Consider the following 18,216-nt stretch of genomic DNA (forward strand, 5'->3'; position numbering starts at 1 on the left):
TTGAAAGGTGTCTGGTCCTGCAACCGAATATGGTGTTTCACAGCGGTTGTGTGACCAAAGGAAAGCTCATCGACAGCAAAGACTTCTGGGATTGACTTCAGCTTGTCAGCAATACGGCACTTCCACTCCTCAGGCATTGGTGAGTCACCAAGGTTGAATGCAAGCTTGCTGCCTGGAGACCCACAGCCTGTGGGCTCAGGCTGAACACAGCTCAATGGCATTACACTCTGAGCAGCTGATACTTCACCAATGACACATTTTGGAGCAAGAGTGACTCCATGGTCTGTTGTGTTTCTGAGAATAACAGGGATCTTGCTTGAAGCCTTACAGTTGATGTTCATTAGTGCACACTCAAGAAATAACCCACCAGGCAGAGGAGAAGACTCACGGGGTTCAAGGATGAAGGAGGTGTGTGAATTTGTACTCCCTATTCTGACATCTCCAAAGACACACATTTTGTGCTTTGCTGGAATGGTGATGGGATTTTTTCCATGCAACTTCACAGGACAAGCCTTAGTATCATTTTGATGTAATCGAGCGACATGTTGAAGGAGCAATGCAAAGCTATCTGACCTTTTCAGGAATGTTAGCTTATCATGGTCTATTCCATGTTGATAGAGCTGCAACAAAACATTTGTGCCTATCAGTACCGGAATCTTACTGTTAAAATGGCACTCTGGAACAATAAGTGCTAAAGCAGTCAACCGGTCTTCTGTACCAGTTACACTGTCAGGGAAAGTTAAGAGGACTTCAACATAGCCCAGATAGGGTACAGGTTGACCCCCAGCCCCCTCTACCTCAAGCAAATGAGAGATAGGCTGGACAGGGAGCGATGCCAAGTATCTGGAGCGGAATGTCTCTGAAACGGTTGTGACCTGGGACCCCGTGTCGAGAATAGATTCACATTTCGTGCCTCCCATAGAGATTGTAGTGACACAGCGGGGGCCCACAAGCCCTGGAGGAAGGTGGTAATCGAGCTCACTGCTGCTTCCAGAGACTTTGTCTTTTGTCTTTTCTACATTATGAGTCATAGCTTTGGGACTGTTCTGACCAATGTCCCCAGCTCCTGGTCGTCCCGCAGCAGGAGCCTCTATCAGTTTAAAGAAGCTCTACGAGCTCCGTGCAGGGCCCAAAATCTATCACGTTTACTTCGAAGCTCTGCATTCTTCCTTCGGACAAGATCAGGGTTAGGTTGGTTGGTACACTTTGCTGCAATGTGGCCGTCTTCCCCACACTTGAAGCAGAACCATGCTCTGGGTGGGGCGGCTGTTTGGGATGGCAGCTCAGTATTAGTGACACACACTGCTAAATTCTCACTCTGAAAGAGTGCTTCATTCTTCGTGCTACTCTGAGTCTGTTCAAGTTTTGACTCCTTTCTCTCTTTCTGCATTAGTTGTGCCACTTGTTTCCGTAGTTGAGCAACTTCTTTTTCAAGTTGGGAACTAGTATCATGCTTCTTTGAAGCTGTGGCAACAGGTTCCTCATTAAACTCAGGCATGCCCAGGACTGAATGAACGTGTGATGCAGCCCTTGTGTTTCCTAAATGTTTCTTCATTCGATCCATCTTAGCTGACCGCCGGTCCTCCTCTGTTCTCAAAAGCAGCAACAATTCTGGAAAAGATGGGGGACTGGATTTTCTTTGTTCAAGTTGAAGGCTAATGAGCAGGTTCTGGTCCCAGCACCCTCGGCAGAATTGCCTGAGTAAATACTTGTCAGACTCTGCAGCTGAAATGCCCCCTCTAGAAATAGCCTTTGTGAGGAGAGACTGAAAGCGGTTCAAATAGGCAGAGGGTTTCTCCCCAGAATTCTGGTTTGAACCCAAAAAAGTTGCAAATAACTCCTCACCATCTTCTACCACCCCAAATGCAGATTCAAGCTGAGTGAGGTAAGCTTCAGGGGGTGCATTAGTACCAAGTGGCTTGACAATATCAGCTGCTGGGCTGAGCAGGCTTTCTAAAATTCTCCTCACTTTCTGTGAGTCAGGCAATGAGACATCATTGAGAAGAAGATCTACCTGTGTTTGCCAGGTGTCATAATCGACCTCGCCATTTGGCTTTGGTGTGCGCCCTGAGAAAGTTCTGACCCTGCTCTGACTGTAACTGGATGATGGTGCATCACTATGAATGAAATGTTCAATGATGACTTTCTGAACTTGGGGCGGATTTATTGTGCCTTCATTGAGGAAAGGGGAATTTGTGGAGGGAGGAGTGCTGGAAGCTGGGTTTTCAGATGGAGCTGTAACAGTGGCTCTGTTCCCGCCGTCAGTTGCAGGAGCAGGCTGATCAGGAGATTCATGGTGAGTATCAGGGCTCGGTGGGGGGTTCGAATCAAGCTGAGCCTGTTGCAGCTCATGCTGGAGCATAGCCCAAAACCCAGCTTTACTATTCCCAGCAAGAGTACTCAGTTCGGCCAAGCATTTTTGGGCTAATTCTTTTCCAAGCTGCTCTTGACACACCTCACGAATAGTTCTCACATGCCAATTAACAGTGGGGTCTTTGGGGCTGGGCAGAGCACCTAAAGTAATAGGATCAATTCTTGAGATGGACCTGTCAGACACATACTCTACAAGGACTCTACCCTCTGGTTGTCCTGGCTCATTGGGAATCCTGATTATCTTAGAAATGTCCCCATTGACATCAAATACCTTACTTATTTCTCCATTTGTGTACTCGCCAACGCCTGTTATTTACAGGGAGTTCTGACCATGAACACCAAAACGGTTGCAAATATCCATAACTGAATTTAGTGTAATCAGTAATTTGCAAAGGTGTGTAGTGTGAGATGGAAGACCAGGAAACTACTAAGAACCAATCTCCTGGCTGGCTCGCCACTTAATTGTAACACTCCTTACCTGAACCCTTAGGTATGGAGAAAAGTCTGTGCTGGTGACCTTGGGCCTAATATCTAAGATGTCTATATCAATGATTTTCTAAAAAAAAATATATATATAGGTCAATAGATCTCCGACCCAAAATACAGTTCATACAGTTCAGATTCCATTCAACTTACTTGGTTCTCAGGTTCACAAAAATCACTAGGTTGGGCAAGGAGATTGGCAGTAGCACTCTACAAATGGAGCAAAGGGAATTCCACCACACAAGAACCACACACACAACCACTGCATTAGCTGTAATAACAAAACATATATTTATGAACAAGATTTCATTCTCAATTTGAGCGCATTCCCCCTTAACAAAACAAAACAAAGCAAAACAAAACAAAACAAACAGGTGTTTCTGAATCAACCCTGACCACCTAAACTGAGCAATTAATACTTTTTTATGTCATTTTCCTGTTGGCTCAGGTATTAGTCTTTTAACAGTTTTTATTAGTCTTTTACCTCTTTTTTTTTTTAGCTGTGGTCAGCACTTAGATATTGTCTTTTAAGCAGTTTTTTTTTTTTTTTACCTTTGTTGGATCCAACAACAAAAAGAAAATAGTCTGAGATCTCACAGTAAAGTACAAAAAAAATTTCAATCCTCTCTTTGAACTTGGTTCCTACCACTCCTTGGAACAGCACAGCCTCCACGTCTCTGTCTCTGGGAACGATGATGGCGTCCTTCAGCAACAACGGCCTGCTCCAAGACGTCCTCTGAAGAAAAAACGATTGTCCTCTGAAGAAAAAAACGATTGTCCTCTGAAGAAAAAAACGATTGTCCTCTGAAGAAAAAAAAGTTGTACTCTGAAGGAAAAACGATTGTCCTCTGAAGAAAAAAAAGTTGTCCTCTGAAGGAAAAAACGATCGTCCTCCCGACAAAATCACAGGATAAAAGCAAAATGTCTGGCGGACTTTGCCCTGACGATACTCCTCCTGTAGCAGACACGCTGCAGCTCGACAGTTCTCTCTCTCTCTCTCTCGCGATTTTTGACATGAATTTACCGTTTCACAAAACAGTCTGATGCATTTCACAGTTTGTCTTCCAACCAGATTTCACTTTTGTTTTCGTCCTCCAACATATTAATCAACTTACAGTTCAAACTTCACGAAGCTAGCATCATGCTACATGCTCTCCCTCTCGCGACTGTGCAGGAAGAGAAGGAAAAACTTCTGCACGCATGGAACGTAACCTGCTCGAGGTGCGTTCAGGGAACCTCCGTAAAATCCTACGCACGTAAAGTCACATGTAAATCAGCACCCTGGCGATGCATTCAATAAACTTATGTCATTTTGTGTGTCACAAAAAATAACCTGGGTTACACTTTCATGATTTAATATCACCATAGCATTAATTTTTACAATTTCCATAAATGTCACCTGAAAGTTGAGTAACTTTTTGTGAGTAGTGTATGTAGACATGTAATGTAAGCACACTTCAATAATATATCTGCTGCAGTAGTGCAGTTTATCTAGCTTGGTGTGACACATGTTGTAAGACACAACATACTGGTATGTTGCTGATATGTTTCAGATTGAAATCTGCTTGAAAAGCACAACTGATTATCTGTCAAAATGTGTGTACGTAGAAGTGTGCACTTAACACTGAATAAAGTCTCTGTAGATTACAGACAAAACACGCATCTTTCATCACAAATATATTTGTATTCACCCAAAGTGCAAGAGTAAAATACCAGTGTACAACAACATGAGTCCCATCAGTCCAGCCAAGGTGTCTGAATTTTCATCCATCCTCTGGATGTTCTGGAGCATGGCAGTGGTGAGGTCTCGGTGTCTTCAGATCTGTTCCAAGAACCGTTCCTCTGACGTCCCCAGATACTGCAGCAGATCCACAGTCGCATCCTGGTTCCTTTATCCTGCATAAAAGCACCCAAGCAGCATTAGTTGTCAGTAATTATTTTCTATATTCATGAACACAGTTAACTTATTACCTCCGCCAGGAGGTTATGTAATCATCGGAGTTTGTTTGTCTGTTTGTCTGTTAACAGCATAACTCAAAAAGTTATGGACGGATTTTGGCGGCCATCTCTCAATTGTACAGAGTCCTTCAAAAAAATCCTGGATCCAGACGGTGATCCAGATCACCTCCAAAATCTAATCGATTGTTACTTTTGCTCTTCCAGACATTCTGTAAAAATTTGGTGAAAATCTGTCCATAACTTTTTGAGTTATGCTGTTAACAAACAGACAGACAGACAGAAAGATGGCCTGGCGGAAGTCTGCACTCTCTGCGTGCTTTTCTAGTTATTTCTGTTGTAGAAGTGTGTGTGTGTGTGTGTGCGTGGCTGTGTGACTGTCTGCGTGTGTATGTGTGTGTGTTGATAGGGAGTATGATGGGAGCTGAGTTGGGAGGGAAGTGGGGCATTGTCTTTTTATTGTTTGTTTTTAACTTGTTAAGCACTTAGTGCTACTTTATGTAAGAAAAGTGATATAGAAATAAACTTTGATTGATTGATTGATTAAAATAAATGTTGTACTTTGTGATTTTAGGATGGGCCAAAAGATAACATATTGATCATGTTGATGTCTGCATAGTCTAAACAAATCTTACTTGATTTTTTTTATTGTAAATGTATGGTGTTTATTAATTAAATCAAAATCTTACTTGATTTGGTCTGTAGCGAGGAGGACAGCATGAAGGAGCTGCAGGACGGAACCAGTAAGCTGCAGAGTAGTGATCCTGGTAACTGGACCTCATCATCCTCGGTCGACAACTAAATAAAATTAACAAGAAATGTTGATAGCATCTGTAATTTAAAACTATTTTCTCCATTAATTATTAATTTGTCCGTACGATGTTAGAAAATGTTACAAAAAATGCCTGTAATAATTTCCAGCAGTGCTAAATGCCTTGATATATTTGAGTAACAACTAAAAACCATCAAAGAAATCTGTGTATAAGTAATGAATGCATTGAATTTCCACATCTGCAAAGCTGGAAAATCACACAACAATCAGCATTTTACCTTGAAATTATAAAAATAGCTGCACATTACCAGTATTCCTCACTTCATTGTATTAATTTGATCTTTTGAATAAGTTTTAGACTCGTATTAATAATGTTAAACAGTTTATTGGTTCTTCAAGGGAAATTTCAATGATTATCATATAGTTCAGCAATATGATTAATGGGCCATTGTGTAACAACGTGGGAGGTTCTGAATACAGGTCTGGTAATGAAATATTGCTGCTGCTTTTCTCAGGTTTTATAAGATGGTTTTCATAGCTTGCTGGCTTAGCAGTGGCTAACTGGTTAGCAAATAGTCGACCTCTGATCCTGTGTCCGGACCACGTTCGCTGGCGTAATGTTCATAATATTGATGTGGATCTGTTGTAGCTGGCGTATTCATAGTCGGCTAACAGCAGGGTGTTTAAGAAATAAAACTTATCTATCAGGATCGGTACTGCGGCCTGCATCAACTCCTGCTCAGCTGTTGCGTTCAGGGACCCGGCTGGAATCACGGAATGCTCAACTGTTGCGTTCAGGGACCTGGTTGGAATCACGGAATGCAGCCGGAAAAAATTGGGGCTCTTTTTGGCCAAAAACTGCTGCATCCCGGCTGCCTTTTCTGGTTCTTGTCGTCATTTCTGAACTTTTTAGTTGTTGAGGAGTTAGTCAGGCTCCGTTCGTACAGCTGTAGCCGTCTCCCACTGGATTGTTTCGAACACTGGTGTGGTCCAAGAGGCTCCCTCTAACTTCCACTGAATTTAATATGAAGACCACAGTTCTAGGAACCTTTGGGTCTCCTCCTCAGACCGTTGCTGCTTGGATTTTGCTTCTATATTTACCGGTTTTTAAAACACAAACACTGAACATTACTGCTGCTCGCTTGGCTGTTTAAAAACGGCGCTTCTGTGTTTCCGCTGTTGACGGTCGGACTGTAACCCCAGCCCCTGACGTACTGGGCTCTCACCTCGGGCCACCTCTGGCCCAGCAACGAGTTGGGGCCGGTGCGAGTCCCAGTTTTTGGAGCCCGGAGGCGGCCCACCGCCTGTTGAAAAACAAAAAACCGGAGCCGAATCGGCCACCGACTCCAACCTCGAACCGGAACTGTCTCGGTCGAAAAGGGGAGACTCTTCTTCGTCTTCTTCTTTTCCGCCAGTATGGCTCACTGCTGCCTCCCTTGGCTGACTAAAATGAAAAGGCCAACTACATGACACGCTCATGTGAGGCGGACTGGTACGCACGGTGCAGAAACGTTCTATTGTGTATGGCGACCGCACGCGTGTGTGAACGCGTAATAGTATTTGTCAAACACTGACAGACAGGCGTGTACGCGCTGCTTCATACGCACGCAGCTTCTTGTTACGCGTGAAATATAATCTGCACACGACAACGCACGCACGCACGCACGCGTAAGAAAATAATCATGCGTGTACAGACACGTTGCTGCGAGTTGCTTTGATTGTTTTGACACGATTCTGACGCCATACACACACACACACACACACACACACACACGTTATATTTCTCACTGTACACAGCTCTCCTGTATTGTTTTGGTAGATTAGTAATAAATATCTTTATTTAGACCAGCTCATGGTCTTGTGTGTTTCTGTGTGTGAGAACTGAAGTCAATTTTAACAGAGAGCTTCAAACTTTCAGATATCCGACTGACCAACTGTTGTCACACTCTCTGAAGGAGCGACAGGCTCTAGCTGCAGCTCTGAAGGAGCGACAGGCTCCCGCTGCAGCTCTGAAGGAGCAACAGGCTCCCGCTGCAGCTCTTAAGGAGCAGCAGACTCCCTCTGCAACTTTAAAGAGGCGCTCTGCCTCTCTTGCAGCCTTGAAGAGGCGCTCCGCCTCTCCTGCATCCTTGATGAGGCGCAGAGCCTTCTCTGCAGCTTTGGTGAGGCGTCCCGCCTCCTCTGTGTCCTTGTCGAGGCGTCCCGCCTCCTCTGTGTCCTTGTTGACGCGTCTCGCCTCCCCTGTGTCCTTGTTGAGGCGTCCTGCCTCTCCGGTGCCTTCTGAGAGGCATAAAGCCTCCCTGGCGCCCTTAGAGGAGCTTAACGCTCCCTCCGCGGTCTTAGAGAAGCCAAGAGCTTCTCCCACAGCGCCTAAGTAGCCAAAGGCTCCGTCTGCAGTCTTAAGGAGGCGTTCCGCCTCCTCTGCAGTCTTAAGGAGGCGTTCCTTAAATGGTAAATGGTTGTATTTATATAGCGCTTTGATCCAAAGTGCTTTACATGATACATCACATTCACCCATTCACACACTTGTGGCGGAAGTACTTCATATATATATATATATATATATATATATATATATATCCACCTGCAATTAGGGGTTAGGTGTCTTGCTCAGGGACACCTCGACGTGAGCTCGACGGGCCAAGGATCGAACCGGCAACCTTCCAGTTACAAGACGGCCACTCTACCCACTGATCCATGCCGCCTCCTCTGCAGTCTTTAGGAGGCATTCCGCCCCCTCTGCTGCTCTAGGAGGCCTCAAGGAGGTGCCTCGCCTCCTCCGCGGCCTTGGTGAAGCGTCCCGCCTTCCCCGCGGCCTTGGCAAGGCGTCCCGCCTTCCCCGCAGCCTTGGTGAGGCGCCACGCCTCCCCTGAGCCCTTGAAGAGGCGTAGCGCCTCCTCGGTAGCCTTGTTTTTCACATTATACATGCTTCCTCTAGGCAATATTATTAGGAAGCACTGTATTAACTTCTATTGTTATGCAGATGACACACAATTGTATTTATCTATGAAACCAGATGAAACTGATCAGTTAGCTAGACTGCAAGATTGTCTTAAGGACATTAAAACCTGGATGACTTTTAACTTCCTACTGCTAAATTCAGACAAAACTGAAGTCATTGTATTTGGTCCCAAACATCTTAGAAACTCGCTTTCAAAGCAAATAGTTATTCTGGATGGCATCACATTGGCCTCCAGTACTACTGTGAGGAATCTTGGAGTTATTTTTGACCAGGACATGTCCTTTAACTCACACATAAAGCAAGTCTGTAGGACTTCCTTTTTTCACCTGCGTAATATTGTAAAAATCAGGAACATCCTGTCTCAGAGTGATGCAGAAAAATTAGTTCATGCTTTTGTTACTTCCAGGCTTGACTATTGCAATTCCTTATTATCGGGTTGTCCAAATAGCTCTCTCAAACATCTACATTTGATCCAAAACGCTGCTGCGAGAGTATTGACAGGAGTTAACAAAAAAGATCATATTTCCCCTATACTTCCTTCTCTTCACTGGCTTCCTGTTAAATCCAGAATAGAATTTAAAATCCTTCTCTTGACATATAAAGCTCTGAATAACCAATCTCCATTATATCTTAAAGATCTGATAGTACCATATTAATCTAGTAGAACTCTTCACTCTCAAACTGCAGACTTACTTGTTGTTCCTAGAATTTTTAAATGTAGAATGGGAGGCAGAGCCTTCAGTTATCAGGCGCCTCTCTTGTGGAACCTGCTCCCAGTTTGGGTTCGGGAGGCAGATACCCTCTATATTTTTAAGACCAGGCTTAAAACGTTCCTTTTTGACAAATCTTATAGTTAGGACTGACTGGGTGACCCAGAGGGGTTCGGTCTGTGTCGTCATTTCCACAGCTGACTCCCTCTTGGACATCCCTTCGTTCTGCCTCTAGTCATGCTGCTATAGGCCTAGGCTGCTGGGGCCTTCTCTTGATGCACTGAGCCCCGTCGGTCCAGCTGCCGGTTCCCAGTATGGCCCCCGGAGGGGCCCCGTTGACCCAGCTGCTGGTTTCCCAGCCCGGCCTTCTGAGGGTTCCCATCGGGCCTGCTGCCGGTTCCCAGTCCTTCTCCCGTTGGGGCCCCGTCGGTCCAGCTGCCGGTTCCCAGTCCGGCCTTCTGAGGGTTCCCGTCGGCCCTGCTGCCGGTTCCCAGTCCGGCCCCCGGAGGGGCCCCGTTGACCCAGCTGCCGGTTCCCAGCCCGGCCTTCTGAGGGTTCCCGTCGGACCTGCTGCCAGTTCCCAGTCCAGCCTCCAGATGGTTCCCATCGGTCCTGCTGCCGGTTCCCAGTCCGACCACTGGAGGACCTCTGCCAGCCTGGCTATCAGTTCCCGGTCCAGCGCCAGTCTGTCCGGCTCCAGCCTATCCAGCCCCTGGACCTCCTTCGGACGTTGTCACCCCCACCCACCCGAACCCAGCCCGCCCGTCCCTCGGGCCGCCCCTGGAGCGGTTCCACCAGCCGGATCCCTGCTGACCGTAGAGCTGCCCGCCAGTACCCAGACGGGTCCAGTATGCGCCAGGAGTCGCAACTTTGGGGGGTTGGTACTGTCACACTCCTCCTGGGCCAGTGCTGATTGAGCTGATTAGGACCAACTGGGGAAAGAGACAGCTGAGTGCAATGAACACTCAATCAGCTCAGCATAAAGCCTGGCACGTCCCTCACGACTCTGCTGTGTCATTGCCTCATACTCACCTAATGCCTGCCGTACTCCTCCCACATACCAGCCACCCTCCTGCTGCATCATGTTCCAGACAGAAACTCTCTACACCCTGCTCTCCGCCTGCTTCAGTCTACCGTGAGCGCCCCGCTCCCTGACTGCACGGATACTCTGCCTATTCATCACTCCTCCTCTGCTTAATCACCTCCGGTGCCTACTCCCAGTCTGTCTGCCCGCCGTTCACACCCTATCTCCGACACTGGATCCACTGCTCTGCCCTCATCCAGTCTCCCGAACCCCCTGGACAGTTGTGAGTTGCTTTTCCCCATTTAGTTTAGTTATCCCTACATCACGGTCCCGCACCGTCGCCCTTAGTTAATTTCAGTTTCGTTTTTCCTCTTCCTGTTTTATTTCCCCACGCCTCCCTTATGGAGTGCCTCTTTATTTTGTTCGTTATTTAATAAATTCTCAAGACCTCATCCTGCCTGTCTGTTGCCTGGTGCATGGGTTCATTTTAGTCAAGTTCGTGACAACTGTATTCCAACCAGAATCTCCTTGAGATTCTGCCTAAATTAATAATTTCCCCGGAAAACCGGGGTGGTGCCCCTTTATTTTAACAAGTGCAAATATAATCACTTCAGTGGTTACGCTACATAGTGAACGCTGATCACATCCAGTCATATTTTTCCAGTGCCGATTCCTCTGGAAAAACTTGTTAAAATGTTCCGGGAAGGCTTGAAGGTGGGAAATGATAAACTCCTTCACAGTGTTCACACTCAGACCTGAGCTGGAGGAATTCATGGTGGAATTCACATATCAGTCCTGCCTATTTCAACTTCTGCAGTCCAACAATCCACTTTCTATTGAAACAGCGGATTTTATCATTCAGTGACATGATTCTTGTGTTTTCACCTTGCAATGACATGTTCAGTTTTTTCAGTTTCTCAAATATACAAGACAAATACGCCAGCCGAGTTAACCAGTCAGGGTCAGTCAGGTGGTCCATGAGCTGGTAGCCCTGCTCCATCAGAAATAAGAGTACCTTGTCTCACAGTTTTTACAGGCGGTTGAGAACTTTCCCCTACAAAAGCCACCTGACTTCTGAATGGAACAGCAGGCCCTGATGCTCTGATCCCAGTTCACTGCAAAAGGTGGTTAATAGCCTGGTGTTGAGTGGACGGGATTTTACAAAGTTGACCATTTTTACCTCAAAAACACTTTCTTTTTTAAAGTTCTGGGTCAAACGTTTTACTTGCAAGAGCTCCTCTGTGGATAATACAGTGTATAAAGTTTACATGCTGCACCACCTTCAAAACTGTTCCTTTTAGTTCATTCTTTTTCCACAGCAATGCTGCGGCACTGTCTGTACACACACCGATGCACTCATCCCAAGACAGCCCTTTTTTTTAGTTTGCTGATAAGTTTAGTAAAAATGTCCTCATCTGTGCACTTTACCTCCAGTGGGGTGCAAAGCAGCATGTCCTCATTAAATTTTCCATCAAAATTGTATCTGACGAAAACAAGCAGATTGATAGAGTTTGACACATCCAAGGATTCCTCTAACTGCAAAGTATACATCCCTTTCTTCACTCTGTCAATCAACTGACACTTTATGTCATGGGTGATGTCCGTGATTTGTCGGGACATTGTCCCGTCAGACAGCAGCATTGCTTCCATCTCCTGTACCTGTTTATCTCCATGCATTGTCCAACACATAGCAATAACAACAGGTTTTATTAAGGTTTCCCCGATAGTGCAAGGCTTTTTTCCCTGTGTAATTAAATATGCCCCCTTATATAATGCCTTTTGGGCTTTAGCAGGGATTGTTGTTTGGCTTGTTATGACTTCCTTTCGGCCTTACAACTCTCTCTTTTTGGCAGAAAAAAATCGGTTGGTTTGGGGGCAAGAGAGGGGTGCTTCGTTTTCAAGTGTCTCAGCATTTTTGCAGACTGTAAACTCTCTTGCACAAGCACCTCAGTGCACACTACACATTGAAGATGTTGTATCTCATTGTTAATGATGCATGTGAATATATCCAGTATGGATATACTGGACATATTCCTCTTGACACTTGGTGAAAGACTGGTCTGACTGCTTATGGATCCCCTTATAGTTGTGGTCTCCTCCTCCCGTGCCAGAAGGTGATGGCCTTTTTGAAGGCAGTTCTCCATTCTCTTCTGCTACCTTCTCCACTTGCCTCTCTACTTTGTCTTTTGTTATTAGTCAAAGTTTCATTTTGAAGATAATATGGCTTAAATCCTAGTGTGTTGATTTGCAATGTTCAGAAGAAATCTACTGGTGTACACTGACATGTGTGACATAGTCTGTGATGTTTACTGAGGTGCTGTAAAGTGACCTGTCACCTGCAAATGATACTGTCACTAATTTGTCATATTCACTCCGGGGTTACATCTGGACTTGACCCTCACTTTGGAAACCCCTGCTCTAGTGTGCAATAAATTCCAATTTAGAGACCGGAATGCTGGAAATATTTTTATCTGTATATACTGTAACTCTGAGGGTAACACTAAAACCATCAAGATTTACAACTATTTCTCTCAGAGAAAATTGCAAGAATCTCTGTATATTAAGGAAAAATGGTTTCGTAAGAGTAATGAGGGTGTCTCTCAGGACAACTGGTATGCAATTTGCCAAATACAATGGAAAACCACTAGTTCTACGAGTCTGAGGGAATTCTGTTGGAAGAGTCTTAGACATTTCTTCATAACCCCTCAACAAAAGTAACTACTAATTCCGAGTGTTAGAGACATTGTCTAATCGATAATGCAAATCACTTGTACATATTTTTAGTACATATTTATTTCTGTTATTATTTATGCTAATTATCTTCAAAAATGTCTTTATCTTTCTTTATTTCAATCTGTTTAATTTCATTTCTCCAAGAATACATCCCTGACTTGTGTATTGTGCACTTGTGACATGGTTGGAATGTGTCCTGTAATGCTGTGTAATAAAAAAAAGATTGTTGATTTAGAATAACTTATTTCTTGACACGATAAGATAAGATAAGACGAGTTAAGATGAGTTAAGATAAGACAAGATAAGCCTTAGACTATTTACATGAGGTTGAAACAGTTATTGCACATAAGAGGGTATGCACATGTGAGGGAGAAAGTGCAGCAGTAACAGAGGTAGATCAGTTTATATGGTGGCATTGTAAAATCTGACTGATTTTGGGATAAATGACCTGCGGAAAAGTTCCTTCTTACATTTTGGGTGTAACAGTCTGTTGCCGAAGGCGCTTTTTAGGGAGTTCACAGTCTGATGCGGAAGGTGGGAGGTGTTTTCCATGATACACGACAGTTTGACCACAGCCCTCCTCTCTCCCACCAACTCCACAGAGTCCAGGGATCAGCCACAGACTGAGCTGGCTCTTTTTTTATCAGTCTGTTGAGTCTGTTCTTATCACGCTCAGAGCACCCCCCCTCCGCAGCACACCACTGCATAGAAGACCACCGATGCCACTGGGTGTCATAAAAGGTCCTCAGCAGTGACTTGCTCACACCAAATGATGCGAGGCAAGTATAAATGACTCTGACCCTTCTTATACAGATAGTCAGTGTTATCTGTCCAGTCCAGTTTGTTATTTAGGTGAACACCCAGGTACTTGTAGGTCCTCACTCTCTCAATGTCAAGTCCCTGGATGTTCAGCAGTTGAGTGTTAGAGGATTTCCTGAGGAAATTGACCACCTCCTTTGTCTTACTGGCGTTCATTTGAAGGTGGTTCTGCTCAGACAAAGTCCATAATAACCTTCCTGTTCTCACTGTCGTTCCCCTCTGACACGCATCCTATGATGGCAGTGTCATCAGAGAACTTCTGGAGATAGCAACTGACTGTGGAGTAGTGGAAGTCCAATCTATAGAGGGTGAAGAGGAAAGGTGAGAGTACTGTACCCTGGGGGGCTCCTGTGCTGCAGACCACCACATCAGATACACAGTCCTGAAGTCTCACAGAAGAAACTGGAGAAGTCAAAGAATGTGATCTTCACAGTGTTTCTAGTGTTCTCTAGGTGAGACAGAGATCTCTGCAGCAGGTAGAGGACAGCATCATCCGTCCCAATCCCAGGCTGGTATGCAAATGGCAGGGCATCCATGTTTGGGCTCACCAGTGGGCAAGATGGTTCAGGATGATCCTCTCCAGTGCCTTCATCAGGTGAGAAGTTAAGGCCACGGATATGAAGTGGTTTGGCTCCTTGGGTCACGAGGTCTTTGGAACCAGAACACACAAGAAGTCTTCCACATGGAAGGAACTCTTTATAGTCTCAGGCTTAGCTTGAAGATGTAGCAGACCACCTGACAGAGCTGGTCTGCACAGTTCCTGAGAAGTCTGGACCTGATGCCATCAGGACTTGTGGCTTTCCTGGCTCAGGTCTTCCTAAGCTGCATTCTCACCTGATCCACTTGTCGCGGCGCGAGTCTACATTAGCACACTGTACGTTGTATGCTTTCAAAAATGGGGTCAGATGTCCGACAACGCCACCCTGGGAATTTCACCCAGGGAATTATCCTTCTCTAACACTTGAGGCACACAAGTTTGTTACTTTATGAGGCTTGAGACGTGTGTCCAAATTAAAACAATTTATTATAATTTTCTAAAAAATACAGATTAATACAGATTAATACCAGTCACACCAGGGGTCAAAGGAATGAAACAAAAGAAAATTTAATCAGTTGCTGGCCACCAGATGGATGGGGTCAGTGAAGGGGAAGGGAGTACCCCAGAATAATATAAAAACAACACCCCAAGCACACGTGACATACGCTCTGGACGCGAACCAATTCCCGGGAGCATAACACAGGAGGGGGACACCACAACCCAGACAGCAGCACCACCAGCAGCCCTCAGCAACTGAGAAGTGGACACAAATAAATTACTGGGGAGAAACAGTAATAAATACAGTGGGTACGGAAAGTATTCAGACCCCTTGAAATTTTTCACTCTCTGCGTCATTGCAGCCATTTGCCAAAATCAAAAAAGTTCATTTTATTTCTCATTAATGTACACTCAGCACCCCATCTTGACAGTAAAAAACAGAAATGTAGAATTTTTTTCAAATTTATTAAAAAAGAAAAACTGATATATCACATGGTCATAAGTATTCAGACCCTTTGAAGCGATATTCATATTTAACTCACATGCTGTCCATTTCTTCTGATCCTCCTCGAGATGGTTCTGCTTCTTTATTGGAGTTCAGCTGTGTTTAATTAAACTGATTAGACTTGATTAGGAAAGGCACACACCTGTCTATATAAGACCTTACAGCTCACAGTGCATGTCAGAGCAAATGAGAATCATGAGGTCGAAGGAACTGCCCAATGAGCTCAGAGACAGAATTGTGGCAAGGCACAGATCTGGCCAGGGTTACAAAAGAATTTCTGCTGCACTCAAGGTTCCTAAGAGCACAGTGGCCTCCATAATCCTCAACTGGAAGAAGCTTGGGACGACCACAACTCTTCCTAGACCTGGCCGTCCAGCCAAACTGAGCAATCGTGGGAGAAGAGCCTTGGTGAGAGAGGTAAAGAAGAACCCAAAGATCACTGTGGCTGAGCTCCAGAGATGTAGTCGGGAGATAGGAGAAAGTTCCACAAAGTCAACTATCACTGCAGCCCTCCACCATTCGGGGCTTTATGGCAGAGTGGCCCGACGGAAGCCTCTCCTCAGTGCAAGACACATGAAAGCCCGCACAGACTTTGCCAAAAACACATGAAGGACTCCCAGACTATGAGAAATAAGATTCTCTGGTCTGATGAGACCAAGATTGAACTTTTTGGTGTTAATTCTAAGCGGTATGTGTGGAGAAAACCAGGCACTGCTCATCACCTGCCCAGTACAATCCTACAGTGAAACATGGTGGTGGGAGCATCATGTTGTGGGGGTGTTTTTCAGCTGCAGGGACAGGACAACTGGTTGCAATTGAACGAAGGATGAATGCGGCCAAGTACAGAGATATCCTGGAGGAAAACCTCTACCAGAGTGCTCAGGACCTCAGACTGGGCCGAAGGTTCACCTTTCAACAGGACAATGACCCTAAGCACACAGCTAAAATAACAAAGGAGTGGCTTCACAACAACTCTGTGACCATTCTTGAGTGGCACAGCCAGAGCCCTGACCTAAACCCAATTGAGCATCTCTGGAGAGACCTCAAAATGGCTGTCCAAAGTTCACCATCCAACCTGACAGAACTGAATGGCAGAGGATCCCCAAATCCAGGTGTGAAAAACTTGTTGCGTCATTCCCAAGAAGACTCATGGCTGTACTAGCTGAAAAGGGTGCTTCTACTCAATACTGAGCACAGGGTCTGAATACTTCTGACCATGTGATATTTCAGTTTTTCTTTTTCAATAAATTTGCAAAAATTTCTACATTTCAGTTTTTTCTGTCAAGGTGGGGTGCTGAGTGTACATTAATGAGAAATAAAATGAACTTTTTTGATCTTGGCAAATGGCTGCAATGACACAGAGAGTGAAGCTTTTCAAGGGGTCTGAATACTTTCCGTACCCACTGAACAACAAAATATGCAAAAAAAACAGAATATACCAAAAGAAGTGGGTTCAAATTAAACTATATAAATTATACCAACCACTAAATGCCCTGAACAAAACGAAATCAACAAAAATAGTTAACCAATAAACAAAATAATACAAATCAAAACAATATAATTTCTCCAGTCATACAATTAAAAGTCAGACAATTAAAATGCAGTTCCTTGGTGCACGCAGTAGTACACACAATGCCCGAACAATGATTAAAACTCTGCACACAGAAGCAGAGGTCCATGCTGGAGAACAAAAAGCAGTGGTAGGAGACAGAGTGGAGACAAAATGGCAGGAGACAAAACAGCAGTGGTCCCAGTTGGCTGACATCAGTAGCACGCACAAGGAACCAGCCCTGCTAAAAACAATGTTAGCATTAATATGCTAAAATCACTAGCACACGACATGGTCACTATATTTATAAACGTACATACTTATCGGTTGCGGCACGCACACACACACACACACACACACACACACACACACACACACACACACACACACAGGGAGGGAGGATGAGAGCCCATGCAGTACATTTCCTGCGACCACAGGAGGGCTCGCCAGGTGATATCCATCCATCCATTTTCTCTACACAGCGTTATCCTCACTAGGGTCGCGGGCAGGCTGGAGCCTATCTCAGCTGACTCGGGCGAAGGCAGGGGACACCCTGGACAGGTCGCCAGTCTGTCGCAGGGCTACATATACAGACAGACAATCACTCTCACATTCACACCTACGGGCAATTTAGAATAATCAATTAACCTCAGCATATTTTTGGACTGTGGGAGGAATTCACCAGGTGATAGCATACACAATAACACGGCATGAGAGAGGACACTTACCACAATGCAGCCAGGAGCGGGTGACGCACACACACAAACTCAAAGAGTGCACCAAACGGGTCCACCAGTCACTCTATGGCACAAAGCAAATGCCCAAAGCCAGGGGTGTCAAACTCATTTTGGTCCAGGGGTTTATAAATACGGCCTAATTTGATCTCAAAGGGGCTGGACCAGTAAACTTCTAGCATAATTACCGAGAAGCAGAGCAGCAGAGAAACCCTACCAGGGAGCAGACATACCTGTCACGTGGAAGTGACGCAGCTGTGAGCAGAGGGAAAAGTAGAGGAGGGACTGCAGCTTAAATACTCAGTCCCTCTTCAGTGATTGGCTACCAGATGTATAGCATCAAGTGAGGCCATACAGCATTTTAAAAGATGCAATTTTAATGCTGCTACACACTGTTGGTGTGAAGAGAGGAGGAGTAGGTTGGGGGAGAGAGGAGAGCCCCAGAGATGGTGGTGGTGAAGGAGGTGAGGGGGAGGAGCAGACAGGAGGAGCTAGAGGCCGGCTGGAGGGGGAGGGGATGAAACCAGTGTCAAACCTGTTGAAGAACAGGTTTAACTTGT

The sequence above is a fragment of the Acanthochromis polyacanthus genome, chromosome 3, assembly GCF_021347895.1.
Source record: "Acanthochromis polyacanthus isolate Apoly-LR-REF ecotype Palm Island chromosome 3, KAUST_Apoly_ChrSc, whole genome shotgun sequence".
NCBI classification, from domain to species: Eukaryota; Metazoa; Chordata; class Actinopteri; family Pomacentridae; genus Acanthochromis; species Acanthochromis polyacanthus.